We start from the raw sequence: 18,835 nt of genomic DNA on the forward strand, positions 1-18,835 counted from the left end.
TTACATTTTGGCAAACTAAAATGCAGTATAAAACTAGGTTTTGGTAAATAGGCTTTCAGCCTTTCACATACACAAGAATAACACAAAATATGCTATCAGTTCATTTTAATTAGCTTCAAAACTTTACAAATATCATTTTCAATCCTGTTTCATATAAAAAGATTACACGACAGGTTTCTATAAAACATCTTTTGAATAATAAATTTCCCGACAAATGATTTCTGACATCCATTTAATATGTCTTTAACTAAATACATATTCGAATGAAAGCGAAAAAAGGGATTCGCTCTTACACCCCAGCAGAGGCATTCTTGGACTAATCTAAGTAAAGAAAGAGAACATTGAACCAGGGGAAACGCGCCAAATCTGATAGTAGGAGATGTCAATACAGAGGAGGGTCGTGTTACTGGTCTGTTACCAGACACGGGTATCTCACATTGCCTGTAGGTATCTGTGTCACCGTGCCTTCAGTACCAAAATCTTGTAACGAAATTTCACGAGACATTTGCCTTTCTTCATACTTTATATAAATATTTATCAAATTCTATTAAATTACTTACCTTGAGTAGGGGCTGGGGTTCCTAAAAAATTAAAAATATAAGTCATATGATCTTTATATAAATGTAATTTGCTTCAATCTTCGAAAAAAAGGAAACAGAAGCGACAATAAACACAAACGAGGGGTATTCGTACTAATCATAAATTTTATTTTTGCATTTTTTCCGACAGTTTTCTTTATATGGTCCAATCTGTATTTGGAAATTTTCATTAATATTAACATTTAACTATTAACTAAAAACCGAGTAAAATCGGATGATTGTAGTCCCCGCTTTTCGGAGCTTATTGCTTTAGGTGTAATTATCTTTGGCATATTGAGGTATTTGTGTGTCCTGTTTTTGTCAGACCAACGACCTAAAATTGTTTTAACTAACGAGGCATGCTAATTACAAACAAGTTAAAAACAAGCATATCTACAGTTTAAAATCAACAATTCTCAGATTCTATAAACCATAAAACGGCCTTGTCATCAAATACCATCTATCAAGAAGTTGACTGCTGATTAATGTATTTATGCAATTTGTTAAGCCATTATTTACACACTGAATGGTCTCTGATGTTTTCTTTTGTCAGATCGTGCAGAGGAGCAAACACCAGGTGAGAACAGTCACAGCGGGATGATTGCTCCTGCATGAAGCCTGATTCCACTTTTAATGTTTGGAGGTCCGTGTTTGTATTGCTTCCAAAATTTATTGTTTTAATAGAGTTTTGCGATTGGTTATGTTGATATCTACATATTTCATTCTTAAACTTTTTTAAAATGTTGAGATTTAAGTTATAGGTCAAAAACAGTATATTTGAGGGGTCTTTTCATAGGATATGGAATCTTTGTCTATTTGGTTCATAAATAATTACGATAACTGAAGAGTAGATTAAACTTCAAAGTAATGAACTAAAAGAACATAGTACACTTTGGAAATGTCTTTGAACAGGTAATGCAATTTTAAAATATGAACATAATGAACATACTGGTATGAAAGTCCTGTCATTTTTCATTAGAAGTTTTCAACAAGGTTTAAAGGTTGGTTTATTTTCACAGACAGACAAACGGAACGATGAATGGGATTTATAGTCCCTGTGTGTTTGCAAAAGTGGGGACAATAGAAACAGTGGGATAAATAAATTCTTTAATATATAGATAGGTTCAAGAAACGTTCATTTATAGCATTCTTTTTTCACTCTTAATTTGACACTTATGCAGAAACTTAACTATCTTTTAGGTTAAAATTTCTATGGGAAAATATTTTCTCAAATAGTGTGATTTGCATTTGTATGTCTAAAAATCTTGAGGTGTAGGGTGTAATGTTTCTGTGAAAGAAAGAAATGAAAATGATTTTGCAGCACATTTCTGAAATAGTTACATGTATGTCAATAAAAAAAAATAATATTCCCCAACTACAAGTAAACTACACTTTTGCAGAAACAATTTTGAAAAGAGTACTAGTCTATTATCAGTTTGGATTGAAATTTGTATTGAAAGGATGGGGACAGGGTCATACATGCACCTATATAATTAAAATGGAAATTGATTTTAAGAACCTTGGTTAAGAAAACAATCTTCTACAAATGAAATAGCTTAAGAATTCCTTATATCAAAGCATAAGAGCATATTCCTGCTGAATGTGGCATTTTAGATACAAAAAATATGATAGTTTAGAATTTAGAACCTTTGTCTAATCTATCTGACAAATTGCCCTCATCTAGAAGATGGCATCTAACGTGGACGTAAAAAGGTCAAGATGATGTGAAACTTTAGACAATGAATTATCTTCATAATGGGAGCCCATAGGTAGTGCATGATACAGAGACGATTGCACAGTTTGTGCAGCTGTGTGGGACTTTTTTTAAGAACTGTCATGTCAGGTGAGAGGCGTTTTGGGTTATGACCTGGGGACCACAGGTATGCCTTACCTCGGCAAAAACGTCCAACCAATTTATCCTGAATTGTAGACAGAGAATTCAGGTGGGTTTAGGAGGAACACGTGGTCATAACCAGTAGCCAGCATCTGAGTTCCTGTCGATTGACCTCATCTCCAACACCTGAAGTCAGAATCTAGGTCTTGTTAATGTTTTAAATACAAAGGGAATGTCTTCGTGTTCTTATTCACTAATAAGAAGCATCCTCTACAAAGGTAAAAGTACCCTCGTCTTATACACTAGCTTTATGTTTAAATTTTTAATGACACTTATTACATTGAAACTTGGATGTGAAAAAATTCTTGGTAAATGTCTAAGATCCTTTGAAGTACATAATTTTTGTGAATTCAATTCACAATAAAAAATAAGTTCCCTTCACATTTTTTCAAACCATAATTTATATTTGTTACACATTAAGGATGATTTGACATTAATACATTCCAGCTTCAATTTTCAAAATTCTACTTTTCAAATACAGTCTTTGAATTAAAATGTTTTTTTAAAATAAGATGAAAAATTGGTGTACAATTAAGTTCTTTTCGGGTGCCTAATTAAGATAAATATTGCTATGTAAACAGTTTACGACAAACCAAGGTATAAACAGATATGACAAGAAGATAAAGGTCACTATTGGTCCCGATTAATTTAGATTTCTTGAATTTATTAAATTCTAGCTTAAATTTATGTACATATAAGAATTATTGGGTCAGTTATGTATTTATGTATGTAGGCCATCGCCTGGAGTCAGAGAACGTGAATGACATGTCATTATACACACTTACTGGGGTGTACCATACGCGCCACATGCTGATAAAATTATCAAGATCAAACATTATTTCACGAGAGTCCTTATCAAGAAGAGGGAGGTACTTATCTGTTTAACATAAACATTAGCTAAAACCCAATTATGGTGATGATACCCTGCAGCTCTCATCAGAAAATGAAGGATGAATAAACGTTAGGATCTGCTGAGTCATCAATATTACCGAGAGACAGATTAGAATACACAACTACCAAATAGAGTATGAACACTATCCTAATTCATTAATTCCAAAATAGGGCTTAAATACTAATGACGCGACGCTAAACAGCATACAATCAATCATTCATTAGCCAGGGTACTTTGGCGACGTCTGTGTAATTTTTTTGGTTTAAGTAAATTTACTCTTTTGTTGAAATCAATGTAATAAGTATTTTTTTTCTTTATTTATTGTGTAGTAATTAACTGAATAGTCATATGTCAAGTGCTTTATGTGTTTTTGTAAATATATATGTTTCGAATACGAAATTTAAAATAAACATATGTGCCATATTTTGTCAATTGTTTTACCTCAAATATTTGAAAAATGTAATTATTTGTTTGGAAGGAATATAAAATTTTTGTACAAGTTTCTTTTATGTTTCTTGGTCAAAGAAGATGGAGAGGCACAAAACCAACAATCAACGTTTGCACCGAATGCCTAAAGCAGATCCATACATACCAATAGCGTACATCTCTATTCTGTCGTTGTGGACTACTTTTACCACGTCCTCCAGTTTGTAGGGATCCGTGGAGCCGCCATCTGTGATGATAACTCCTATTGTAGTGATGCCGGCCCGGGTCTGTATATGGCTATTATATTCACTTAACATCATCTCTATGGCCTTATGGGTATAAGTATTGCCGCCAACCCAGGGGAGTGTTCGGATGGCGTTCTGGAAACTGCTCAGTGTTCTGTATTCATTAAACTGGATGTTGAGGTCAGCATCGTCGCTGAATGTGATGACGGAAACACGTGACTTGCTAAAGTCGAGGACGGAGACGACATCGGCCACAAAACTCAGCTCCTTCTGGAAGTTTTCCGGGGACCTGAGACTCCAGGATCTGTCCAGGATAAATATGAGATCCACCACTTCGCACTCTGGAATCAAATCACGTGATACTCACACGACCCACTAATCTTTTAACAATATTTTTTTCATGATCTTTAAGCAGATTGAAAAAAATATGTTTCAGAATAAAAGAAAAAAAACTGTTTTGTTGTCTTTTGCATAGAAAATCATGAATATATTTTTAGCTGGTTTACCAATGAAATGAGCATATTGAAATTCTCAAAAGAAGTAAGTTGTTTTCGTAAAGAACAATTAAGTTTAAAAATGCATTTTTTAAATGAATTCGACAAAAATACTCTGCAACATTAAAATGCGAATGTTAGCATGCTTCGATAGAAACGTTTGTTCAATTTGCCCTAATCATAATTGTATTTTCCTCACGGGTACAATTTAACCTTTAAATATGGAATAAATCTAATTAGAACTATAAACATTTTCTCAGAAAATAAGACCTCCCTCTAACTAAGTGAAGTTGCCAGACAAAGCTAATATTTAGGCCATTTCTTTTACCTCACTTGCCATACTAAATCTTTGTTTGAATAGTTACTGGTACTCATTTTATTGTCTAGAACACGTGGCTAAGTCACTTCAACTTTTTTTCTCGTAAGTGCACTTTAGTTCCATTACTTTTTGACAATATTTATGTCCTTAATTCTAGAGTCAAGTGGGTATCTAAGTTGTACTGATAAGCTACCGATATTGTTCTATGTTTATATATACATTCAACAAATGTCATTATTGTCAATAGGATTAAATTCGACTTTTTCCAATTCTTTAAACTTTTTCCATGCAGAAGAAAGCATTAAGGTGTCAAAAAAATCAATGAATATGCTGATTTTACTTTTTTAAAAACAAATTATTAAGAATTCCAAATTATGCTCACCTTTTAATTTAAATCATCACCTATACTTAAATAAATCTTTCATTTTTTATCTATTTATTGCAGTATAGATTTCTTTGTTGGTCGTGACCCCAGATGCCCGTCTCCCTGTTTTGGGGTTATCTTTTTGGCTCTTTGCAGTAGCCGGGTACGAATGTCTAGTCCTATTTGATCTTTTTGTTAGCTAGTTTCTCCTGTGTAAACTCTGCATTGTTTTACTAGTTTACCTTTATAACACATACTTTTTTATCTTGGTTACGCCTTCTTCTGACGTGTAAAGCTAATGTTTATTGCGGAAGAGAGTTTCATCGTTTCCAAACATCAAAACAATTGAACCAAACAAATCAAGTAAAAGAATTTCATTGATAAAATTTTCAGGAGGTTATTTTGGGGCTACCCTCACAGGCACTTGTTTCGTATACAAGGCATCCCTGCTTTGGTGTTAAAAAGAGTAAAGGTGCCCTGTATACGAAACAAGTGCTTGTGGCTACCCTATAGAAAAATTTCTTTCTATATTGACAATTCGCTCTTTTTGCTAACTATGACATGTTTCTTTATCTATTGAAAAGTAATATGACCCTGAAATAAATTTTTTCAAATGTATGTTAATTATTTGAATAGCTTTTGCTGAGATATTTTTCTATAATATGCGGTAATATACGTACCATCCCTTGATCTTGGTAGGAAAGGTTGGTCTTGACTGATAACTAGAACAGGGGACAGAAAGGAGCACAACTACAAAATAATGAAAAATAATAAATTTACATACATCTTCTCCTAATTTGCATTTAAAATATTTGAATGATATTTTTATTGGCTTTAAAGAGAGGCCAAGTCTTACCAAGTATCCAAGAAATCTGGAAAATAAGATAGAACATATTAAATTACTTTTGGATTGTCAAACTTATGATTTGCATAATTTAAAAATTGTACGTATATTTGTAAATGGCATGCGATTTGGTGCAAGAATGCAAGAAATGCAACGCAAGTGTTTTTTCTAAGCTGATTCCTATTTAATGAAAACTAGTTCTTCAAATTTTGAACTCTAAGTCAGGAATATTTATACATGCTCAAGAGTCCCCTAACAGAATGTATGAAATCCTGCCATTTACTTAGCTGCAACAAAGTGCTTTTCTTGTAGTCTTAAAAAGATTGAAAAATTAAACAGAATATTCACTAAGATGTTGAAGTGCCCGTGTAGTGTTTATTTTTTCTTAAATTTGGTTTCAATCGGGCATACAAGAGACCAGGCTTGTTCGATGGAGAGAAAAATGGTATCCCAAAAACACACAAAGACTGGTCAAAAAGTTTTCGAAAAGTCAGTCACATTTTATGCTTTATATTGCAAAATAATAATAAGTAACAACAATGCAATCGCTTACCATTGCAGCTGGATTTTCCTTTCAAATAAAAAATCCTTAGACAGAATATCCTTTCGAAATAAGCAGAAAATCGTAAAATTGTAAAGAAAAAAAACCTAATTCCAATATTTTCAAATTCAGTTGCGAAAAATTAAATCCAATTAACTGAGTGTTTACACAAATAACAAGGCTGGATTTTGGACACTATTTAATTAAAGTCCCTTCCACCAATGCAAAGAGTATCAGTGTTACACAGATGGTGGACGTCCCTTTAAATACATGTAGAATTGGACCGTTTTCTACTGTATGCGTCTGTGGATATACACGTACTGCGCTTTGCCCTTTTCCCTCAGTACTGACATATCGTTGAGTTGTGTCAACTTCAACGGTAATGTGATAAGGTTTCAAAATCTTGATAACCAAATTACTATCTTTTAAGATTCACAAAGTATCATTGTTTAAACACTTAAAAACATTAAACACTTTAAATCTCAAGTTTTTTAAAAAGTTTTTTTTTATTCTATTAGTTATAATAAAAAAAATGTTTGTAAATAATCATTCTACAATATAACAATTTTTCATGTTTCATTAGACTTAAAATGACAACTGTGTGTTAAAATATTTTCTTTCTTTGAAGAAAGTAAGATGTATTTTAGGATTGTATTCCGTTATCTTGTGAATTAAACTGACAACCTTGTGTTAAAATTTCTATGAAGAAACTAAGATGTAATTTAGGATTGTATACCATATCTTGTGAACTTAAAACATCACACTATGTATACAGAGACATGCACTCTTATAACAATACTCTTGCTTTTGCACTGTTCTTTTGCTTCATGGAAAATGCCTACTGGACAATTCTCCGACAATTGTCTCTGGGATAACAATATGTTTATTAGGGTAGTCAAATACTGTAAATGTATTATATTTAGTGTGTACGATATTTAGCGGAAAGTGATTTTAAACAAGTTAGCGTAAATTTGATTTAGTGCATTTCTTGATATTCTTGTTTAAGATATTTAGCGATGTACTTGAATTAGCGGAAGTATCTTTCCGCAAAAAGCGTTAAAAAGAATACACCACAAAATGTAATTACGTTTACAGTATATTGTCGCCAGCGACAATATGTACTGAAGGGTCGAAATAGTGTGTATATATTGTCGAAGCTGGCAAGATGTACTGGACAACAGTTCATACAATACTATCACGGAACGACATGCTTAAAATAATTAAAGTTACGTCAAAAAGTGAGGAAGACGAAATACAAGCGAGATTTGGGAGGTTGATCGATGCAAACGTTAGGAATTAATTGAATTCTGAAAGTGAAAGGTCAATTATCAATAACTATAGACCTACAGAGGACAGTAACATGATAATACTTAGGTTACCGGGGACTGTCACAAGGGAGAATCAAATTTCACTGTTTAACAGATCTTCCTGACTTTGGTGAAAGAAAGATCAAGAGGTTTAATAAAAAACGGCCAAAATGTTTATCGAAGCACTGGACGGTTCAAATTGCAAGTACAGAGCTTCGGCTTCTTTTAGTTATGATAACTACGGGACATCAATTCTTTTTTAATGTAAAAGGTGAATGAAAGAAAAAATATTCAAACATTCAAGCATCTTGGAAGTAGCACACACAAAGTCACAATTTATCTGTTTATTATCAGTATGTAAAATATTCTTGACATCTGTTTCTGATGACTGTACAGTGTATATATTTGTACTCATTTGATGATTTCAAAAAAGGTAAGTGTGTGATCAAACATCACTGTCCTTGTTGTTATCATAGAGGGTTTTTTTTTCGTTGTTTAAATATGCTTGACCCCATGTCTCTGTAATTTACTACTTAACAAAGAACACGGGTACTTTTCTGATCCACTCGAGATATAGAGGATCATCTCTGGTAGATAATGCACACTTGCATACATTATTGTAGTCTCCATTTTCAATGCAGCAATGTACATGTATGAGACTAGTATTCTCTTTGAATCTCATTTAAGTTTTACAATGGTAAATTGTCCGTATCAATAGATTGTATCAACTGTGTTGAAAATAATTACAATAAATTAATGTTTATTTCATATTTTAGAGGATTAACATAGCAGGAAACCAACTATGCAAAGTACAGAATTTATTACTTTAACTAAACATGATGGGTTTAATTAAAGATGAAAAGTTATGATTTTTATTTTATATATGCGTTTGGTTTGCTTTTAGACCCAATTTTGCAGTCGTATTCAAAGAAAAGTGAGAAAAAATAATAATTTTGATGGTAATTGTACACTCCAGACAACCACAAAACCGAGGCCATTTAAGATTTGAATGTTGGAAATAAAGACTCGCACCTCAATCCTTTATGTATATGATGAAGTGTTTAATTCAGGACCAGACTCCTATTACTCCATTAAACATTATAAAGGAGTATGTGTTACACAGTAGTCAATAGACCGAGCAACACGCCCATTAACACGGTCCTTATACAAAGGTCACATAACTCAGCGGGGAACAGACTATTTTAAAGAGCATGGTGACCACTAGGTCAACGGACAACTATTTATTTTCAAGGCCGACAGAAAAGTAATTGATTATTTATCAAACGTGTTGAATTTCAAATTAAACGACCCAAAAGCCCGTTTTATGAGTATAGTGTGCCTGACTCGTGTCTGGCTACTGTTCAGGGGACCCTTTTAAGATGTCATGTGGATAATAGGAAAATGTATCTTTTCATTATCGTTTATGGGCATATATCTAAAGATCTTATACAAAAGCACGTCATATGCTATAAACGTTTCTTTGTGGCATTCTGTTGACCATGTCCTTTTGGAAACCCAATTTTTAGTCTAATGGCGACAAATTATCAAATACCTACCAATTTGGCCAGTTCTTAATTAGATTTACCGCGGAGCGAACAACGAGTAAAAACGCCCATCACAATCGTGTGAAAGCGTGTGGCTCTGAATTGATGGGAAATTTACAAATCCGATAGGAATATATTTCCCAAGCCTTGCAAAGCATAGAATATGCTTATCAAAGAATTCATTCAGACTGGTTTTTATTCAAGTTTGAATTGAGATTAAAAACAATTGGTAAACAACCCTTGCATTTGCCTACATTTATATATTGTCAACGACAAATTAATTGTAAAAACAAATTTCTTTTAAATGTAGTAAGTGTTTCTTTATCAAACAGTTGAGAAACCATTGCTTTGTCATTTATAAAGCAGGAAAAGTCAACATACCAATATCACTGTTAGCATGAAAAACATCCATACAATATACAGCATTATACATGCTAATGAATAGGAATTTCCGACCTTCCAAAAAACTGCCAAATTTTGAATGTTAAACTCATACAATTTTTGTACATATATGTGAAATGTTTCCGCACCACGTGAAATTTTGATATATATCTGAAATTTTTCCAATTTCTTCTTGCATGGAATAAACAATCTTCTGAAATAAAAAGATCCCATGCAAAACCATCATTATCACTCAGACTGTGGTTTTTGGAGATTTGTTACTGGCTTTTCTTTTCATAAAATCGAATTTTAAATACGTTGTTTAATTTAATGCAATGAACACTAATACAGACGGTAAACGTGGATTAGACATGACTTTCATGTCATAGATGTGACGGTTTGAACAAAAATATTACTAGGACTGCAACAGGTTAGACACTTAAACACGCACGAATGACGCCCCCGGGTATCTTTTGATCATATATCATTAAATTTTTAACAACTTACAGTTTTATTTGCTTGAATAACAAACTTAAAATTATTTTTCGTAAGAAAACGTCTTTTCTGTTAGAAACATAAGATAACTCGTGTAATTCTTTTATAAAATAAATAACAAAAGTGTATATCTTGCGACAATTGCCCCTTTTAAACAACACTGTGTGAATTTTTTGGAAAAAAAAAAAGATTGTAAAGAATCTATTTAAGGTTTTTTGTCAAACTTTGAATTCAATTCGCAAGAAAAGATTCATCTGTTCATTAGCCTGCTCATTACTCTGATCTTTTATTAGAATGCATATTGAATAACATGAATGAATCCACCGTCTCTCTTTCGCCTGTTTAAAAATTTGTTCACCAAAATGCATCCATAAACAAACTGCCACTGAAAGTGTTACCAACAATGCAAAACTATATAATCCAACTAAGAGAATCTTAATGTTGATGAAAATAAGGGGGTCAGCACTTTCACTTTCCTACTAATTAGAATTTGTCTATTTTAAAATCAAGTTTTAAAAAAACATCAACTCACCGAAAACATGGTATCCTATGTCGGTGTTTTCGTGTTAAGATCGAGTCCCATACAATATAAAACTGAACAAGGAAACTAGAGTATAAGGCGACCAAAACGCCTTCATTATTACCTAGTTATTTAAATCAGCCTATTCAAACAGATCTTGATATGCCATTTAAGTCAATATTTGTTTAAAATTATTCTTGTATCATTAGATAACGTGTATTTGAGGAACAGTTGACTATGTCTTTAAAGCGAGTAGACATGCTGCGCTCACAGCAGTTTTAAAAAGACAGACGTGGAGATTTTTAAAAAGTAGTCTTCAAAAGAGTTATGGCGGGATCAGAAAGGCCTTTCGTTTGTCATTTCCAATGAAGCATTCTGGATAAGAAAACTAAACGGAATATTCTTGTTGTGCAACTTTTAATAATGATTTCCTTTTTATTAAGAATAATTGTGTGAAAAATGGTTTGCCAACTCTATCAATGTGTACGATTTACCTTTGAACTTGGAACTTTCCTACAGTAAAGCATATCATTGATAATATCTTTACACGAATAAACGACAATTATGTAATAAAATGTCATTTTATTATATCATTTTTGTTAGCAAAATATTTACAAAATTGTCTCGCAAACTTGACATTGACATGTAATGCATGGTGCTGCGTTTTAATATACCCAGACAATATCCCCGATGTAAAACCTCGTCTTGGCTCAGGGCTCTTGTGGATTAAAGCACACTGGCACTCAATATGACATGCTTTCATTTTTACTTTTCAATATTGATACCTGGAGTACATTTACACATTCGCGTAACATAACTTTTAATATCAACATTCAATTATAATCTTTATGTTGTTTATACTTTTCGATATTTAAACCCTTCTTTCCCTTTTTTTACTACCTTTGCACTTAATCAAATCTTACGGGGTCCCTTTTTGATCTCGGGTGTAATGTCCTAATGACGGGGTCCGTCTATAGCTACTGACTGGAGGATCTGTCTCCACCTTACACTTGAGTTTGAGGGGATTTACTTGTTAAACTGTCGAGCCTCCATCAATTTCGCAAGGTATCGAACGCTAAGGCATTTGAACCCCGGGCCAAAAGAACGCGATCTGGAGTCACCGTCCTATATCGCCCCATTGTGACATGACAGTATTTTCTTACAAGGAATTAATTTGTTGAAAATCAAAATTATCTCTTTTGAAACATTAGCTGATTTGATGAAGATTACGATTAAATACCCCCTGCATTTGTAACTTTATTGTTTGTACGTCACTACTTGGTTCCAAATACATAGCACACCCTTTATAACAAGAAACTCTTTTCATTTACATGTAAAAAATTTGGTTAACTCAGTGTTCTTTTATTTTGAAACTGAATAATAAAGTTTCATTAGAATATTGTAAAGCATAGTGGCACACTAAACCTTGTTCCTTACTTACTTCCATCGCAAAATGACATTGAAACAAGTCTCAAAGTCAATTGACGCAAAAGACAGACCTTTGCATGACGAATATTTCACCATACTTGAAATCGTAAGTATGCGACATAGATGAAAAGGTGAGATATTCAATAAAGCTGCTGATTCAACAGTAGATAGGAAGACATCGAACTCCAGAGCGAGAATTATAGAAGATGAAATTGTGTCACATAAGCCAAAAGCACATTGCTACTGGTAGCAAAAGGTCATGGGGTGATGTTACCAAAACAGGGCTATCTATTCATGACATCATTGATAATATCAGCGGATCAGAATGTGGCACTATCATTCATTTGTTACAGTAGAAAGGGATTAAAACTATTTTCTTTACCACGATAAAGGTATACACTGTAGTTATATAGATGCTTGCTCTAGTAAGTTGGAAAGTGAAATATACATTTATTTTAGCTCGTCAAGTAAATACAACAGGCCCAATCATCTTGGCTATATATCGCATTGAAATGCATATTAACTATATTCATTAATGTCACAGTGTACAAATATGACACATTGCTAAATTTATTACTAGTGTATTAACACTGCAGTGGGTGGTGTTGTTAAAAGTGCAAGAATTTACCTGTATAGAATGAACCACATGAAGAATTTTACCGAGTGTGTTACAGAATTAATCTGTCAAAGTGACAGAAAAAATGCAACGATGCCACCATTACACTAATAACGTCGCAAAAAGGGACGAACAGGTCGACATAAAACACTAGAATCACAACCAGGTGTGTTTTTAAGGTTGAAATTATATATATTTTTTTATATTATTTGATTGATGTATGAAACTTGTAAATTGATATTTTTGCTGACTTCTATCATTTCTTCAGTTTGTTGAAGAATATTTTTTTGCACTTCAAAACGTGATTGCACATTTGTTTAAGATTACGATATACATAATTATAATTGTTTAAATATATTAAAATTAACTCTTAATTTGCATACTAAATTACAGTTTCTAGATTATGAATGAAACTTGACAACAGTATGTACACCTGTAAACGTGATTGAAAGGGAAAACATGGATATTGGTAGCACTAAAAAGCATGACTGCGGGCTGCACCTTTTACTCATTCATACTTGTTGCTAGCAAAAATACTTTGTTAAATCCACAAAAAGTAATCTCTAGCCACTGAAAGAAGAAAATCTTGTCATATATAACTGGTATTTTCCACATTATAGATGTGCGAACCGTTAAATGGCACGCCCTGTGGTCAGCATCTGACGTTAAGTACAGGTGCAATGAGTTTCTTATGATCAATTTGTCTGACCAAGGTTTTACGCTGAGGACTCTAGTCAGAAGAGCATGCGGAAAGTTTAGAAATAAAGAAACTAGGGTTATAAACGTGTAACCGGTTACTCGAGTAAGAGTATCGAATACTAACATCAGTATTCAGCTTATACTTGGGAAAAATTACAACCCTAAAAGAAACAAAAATGATGTATAGTAAATTTGGAAAATTAAATAAATAAATACAACAGAAGTACCTTTTTCAGGAAATTTGATTAGATATCATGGGAAATTAATAGAAAAGAAACTTTTAACAAGATCTGACCGATAACTGTCTCCATATAATACTCAGTATTTAATTCTAACCGTAAAAGAAAAATGATGACTACACTGTATATATGCAAAAGATGGGACTTCTAAACCATGTAAATGGTGTCAATAATAGTCAAAATCACAGCAATTCCAACTTAAAACTGTTATTACTGTTATTTCGTTGATTACAGATCCTGATTTTATCTCCTGCTGTGAAACCTTCCTAGCATGGAAATAAAAACCTGTAAAATAAGCACGATTGTACGAATAGGTCGGCTGGAAGTCGAATGTAATGTGAGGTAGTTGGAAATATTTAAATTCCAACATTTTAAATCTGCTGGGAAGATGAATTCAAAGTTATTTATGATAATTGTATGACATATGATTGTAAAGATAGTAATTGAATGGGTGGGCAAATGCGAACGACCAGTGAAATGAAAGTACGCGTGAGTGAAAGCCAAGATACGATTGCGCCATCGGCGTACGGATGATGGCAGGTAATTTCTATGAATGTGGTGTCATGGTTGTTTATTTGTAGAAAATAGATGGTCCACTGACTGAAAATTAAATCTATTTCAAGTTAATGGCTCACACTGAAAAGGAAAGGTATATTACACCGGCTTAACCTACACTGGAACAATATTTTCTTTGAAAATACATTGAACTTTAACAATAGCACGGCTAGTGTCCGCAAGACATCGTATTTACCAAGTTAACGACTGCCACCGTCCGTCAATGCTTTACCAATGTTTTAATAAATTAAAAATAAAATTAGTTTTTATTAAACTACCAAAGAATTAAGTTCTACCCTTTGTTGTACATATTGTACAAATGCCAAAAGAAGGAAAAAGTTAAACTTGCTCAAACAGTATTGGCAAAACTTAAGATCTATCAGTTGGAAAAATTTGTATCTGTTGCAAACTATAAATGTTCTACAGAAACTTCAAGGAAAATTAAACTATCCCACAATGGGACCGAAGATTAAATATCTATGTGCAGAAAGGTTGCCGAAAAGAACAAGCTGGATAAGCAAAAATACTTCTTTTACTAGTTGTCATTTATTTAACTCGTATAATCACAGTTGTAGCGGGACATCAATGGAATTCCAGAATGTATGAAATATTAATTAAAATGTTTTGTATATAGTTGTAATTTATGGAAATTTGGTTTAAGGACGAACTTTGCATGCATATCAAAACAATTTAAAATACCTTTTAGAGAGAACATTCTAAAATATACCTTAAAGAATTCAGACTTCAAACTTTCAAACAAAGTATTTTCTCCACATGCTGTTAAATATGTTGAAATTTATCAAAAGAAAAGACATTTAACCGCTAGATCAAATTAAATACATCATTTGACACCCTTTTAATAAAATTAAAGAAAACTTAAGGGAAACTGTGAAGAATTGTTTCAAGTCAATCTTTAGATGTTAAGAACGTGCTTTACTCCTGGTAAAATCATCTTCAATTTTTTTTTTATTTCGGTAATGAAAAGAGCATGGTTAATATATTATGAACTAAAACATGAAATCATCACAGAAAATTGTCTCAACTAGTTAATATATCCGTAACTATGCAAAATCGTACATCTACATAAAGAATTTGACTTCGAAATTCTGGTGAGAAAAACACAATTTATGACCAAAAAATAAAGGGAAAATGATGTCTGTAAATTTTTCGATATTTCAATACTTATAATGTTGTGCAGTATAATACATATTGAATGAAAATTTTTAAACCCGTGTCTGACCTTTAAATGGTAGAACATGCTTACATGTATATACTAGTAGCTCCTTACAACTCAGAAAGAATCTGTCCCTGTGAGGAAGTACTTATGTTAATATTTTTGTGACAGTTCCTTGTGTTAAGGAATGCCACGGCATATTATGTAAGAGCACTAAACTTCCATTGATAGTTTAGACTAATATTATACCGTGACATAATTTTTTTTAACTTTGCTTCAAATTTCATTGAAGAAAATTCTAGTTGAGAGTGTCTCTTTCAATCGAGAGAGGATGGTTTGCTTCCGTTACATCAATATTTGTCTACAACGCCCGGATGTCAAACGGCCAAAATAAGCTATTTTTATAAAGTAACGCAAAATCAAACTATATAGGCATGCAGCATCCGAACATTCTGATCGTACACACAAGTACTCAAAAGAAGATATCAAATATATGCTTGAAATCGTCATTTACAGCATCCTTGTAGTTTATTGAAAATAGAGTCTTCTACAATTTGTCAGAATTTCTATGGGTACCAACTGCAACTCGTTATTAACAGACCTATTTATATTTTCATATGAAGCAGAAATTATTTAAAATCTTCTAGATGAAAAGAAGTCTCTTGATGTGGCCTTCTATTCAACAGTTAGATAAATTATGTCGATGACTTCATTTGTTCTATCGTCAACTTTCCTTTTGGATGTATGAAACAATAAACATCGTCTCCAAATTTATTCGATTCACAAAAACATGCTCTTAATTCAAACACTTTGTAGAAAAAGACAAGCTTTTGACAAAGAGTTTCATGAAACAAGGATATCGACAGTCTCATTATAATCAGCATTTCACAAACTACATGATCGATACAGTGATCTTAAATTGTCAGCAAATACAGTTTATCATTACGACGAATGCTGACTAACTTTATGCAATTTGTTATGCCATTATTTACACACTGATTTTCCTATGAATTTTCCCTTTGTCAGATCAGGACAAGGAGCACTCCGTATTACCGTTCAGCAGTGGATACATACTCCCCCATTGAGTCCCACCTGATCCCACCTCCTGATCCTACATATCTGATGTTTTAGATCCCACCTCCTGATCCTATACCTCTGATGTTTTAGAGGTCCTTGTTTGCTCTGCTCCCAATATGTATTGTTTCAGTTTACTTACAGTTTGATTACTGTTCAAAATCTCTATACTTCTTTATTAACATGAATTCCATGCAACTTACTTCTATTAAAGCAAGGCTTGCTTAATAGAGGCATGCTAGTTTTCTTTATTTAATTAATGCAATTTTCATAGCCAAAAGTATATAATTTATTAACATGCAAGTGAAAATTGAATCGTTCGATAATATATTTAAGTACATGTAAAAGGAAAATGATATCATATAAACTTGAAAAGTTAAAAGTTCAAGGAATGCTAAGTTGGCGTTTTGCCTCCATGGTCAACGAAATTATGAATTAATATCACCATAATCATCTATAAATTCATATAAAATTATAAATATCCACCTAAATGGCTAATTGTAGAATAAAGTCTTCTACATTTTTGACATTCCAGACAAGTTTAATGACGTTTTGTATATTCTCCACATGCATTTACATCAGTGTTTTGAACGATTAATCCCCCATTTAACTAGTTTTATTCCGTAAAATTATACATGTATAAAAAAAATTTACAAGGACAAGATGAGCTGGTTCAAAGAAATTCTATAAAATTTAACCCCTAAAGAAGATCCCACAAAATCTTTGCAACTGTTGAAAGTGTATTATTCTCACAAAGCTCAAGAGATCAGAAAGGTGCGAAGTTTAAAAAAGCTTTGCCTTTTGGCCGAGAGGACGGTCAATAAACGTAATCCTTTTGGACAAAAACAGACACATAAAGACCCCGATATCCCCACAATCCTAAAGCTCAACAGTTCAGCCGATACTGTGTATTGTCTTTGTTCCGTCAAAGTTAAGATGCTTACATGCAAAAAAATCTTTTTTATAAAATGATTTCCTGTCTGTTTGAAGACAACCATGCAATATCAGATTGGAATTCCTATCGTCAGAAGGTCAAACCAGGAATCTAAAGACTTCAAATACTTCACCTACGGGTTACGTAGTAGAAGCTACTGAGGTATTTAATGACTGTCTGCATTAGTAATTCATCGAAACGTTCAATCATGCAGATTGTCGGTACATTTGTTGTACGACGCAAAAAATTACAAATAATTTCATTAATATTCTGTATACCAAAGCAATGACGCTTAGCTAAACTGTATACGGTAAAAAAGGGCCCATTCCACAGTCAAATAAAATTATGTATGTGTTAAATAATTTGGTATGCCTCATCAACCCCCGTCGCTCCGTGACGGTGCGTATGATAGTTCTTTTACTTTAATGCAATTGAAAAACAATTTCAGACGTTTTCTGTACTTGTAGAAGAACCTCCAATTTTGAAGTAGAGACATCATTTACCGAATTTCAACACCGTGAAAATATATAGAAATTTTATGCATTTTGATATTTACGTCTACGATGAACATAGCATAGTAGATAATTAACAATCAACGTCTATTACGTCCAGGTGTTAATTAATTGTCGCCTTACCTGTGCTGAGAATGCCGAGTTCATCATTCTTAGTCCAGATGATTAGCAGAAAATCTCTAATCGTCCTCGCTGTTTATGAGAAGGCAGGAAAATAAAGTCCAGGTGCGACAGAAAAAAGATTCGCGGCTGCTACTTAATGGCCCTAGGTATTTCACAGCGGTTCTCTGAATAGTGATGGGAAGAGTGTGTATATATGGATGGTTCTGAATGAGCAAAGGGCCCCAGCGCAGTACCTACATTTAACACAAAGCGTGCTGACTGACACTTTCGCGGAACATAGTGACACTATAACGTGACTGATGTTTTTGTTTTACTGTGCAATTAAAACCTTGTTGTCAGATTGGTGTATAAACTATTTTGTTTGGGCCAGATGTTTTTAAATAAGGCGCAACGTAAATGGAGTAGGTATATGGTCCAATTTTAACCATACATTGAATATAGGTTTTGATATTTTACAATAATTGACTACTTTTGGACATTTATTTGAAATATTCTATGATGGAGTGAAAATTTAAAAGATATCGTTGGAGTCAGGAGTTCAAGGGTATGATATTGAAAAATAATTACTTCGCAATGAATCTTATTCAACATTCAAGTATCGAGAATAGGTATATAATTTCTCAAATACGTGAGTAAT

At 32.9% G+C, this 18,835-nt stretch overlaps 1 long non-coding RNA gene and 1 pseudogene across 1 annotated transcript; both read right to left on the reverse strand.

The window, feature by feature from the left end:
- Window positions 1-537: 537 nt before the first annotated feature.
- Window positions 538-5,950, reverse strand: LOC134234628 (collagen alpha-1(XXI) chain-like; annotated as a pseudogene).
- Window position 5,951: 1 nt separating this feature from the next.
- On the reverse strand, window positions 5,952-18,504 carry LOC134234629 (uncharacterized). Its single transcript, XR_009985213.1, has 3 exons — window positions 18,199-18,504; window positions 6,069-6,084; window positions 5,952-5,962 (listed from the first exon to the last, which is right to left on the reverse strand). It is a non-coding gene; the product is annotated as an uncharacterized LOC134234629 (long non-coding RNA).
- Window positions 18,505-18,835: the final 331 nt, after the last annotated feature.

Source organism: Saccostrea cucullata, unplaced genomic scaffold (assembly GCF_032062105.1).
Source record: "Saccostrea cucullata isolate Sc308-1 unplaced genomic scaffold, CSIRO_AGI_Scuc_v1 ctg3677, whole genome shotgun sequence".
NCBI lineage: Eukaryota > Metazoa > Mollusca > Bivalvia > Ostreida > Ostreidae > Saccostrea > Saccostrea cuccullata.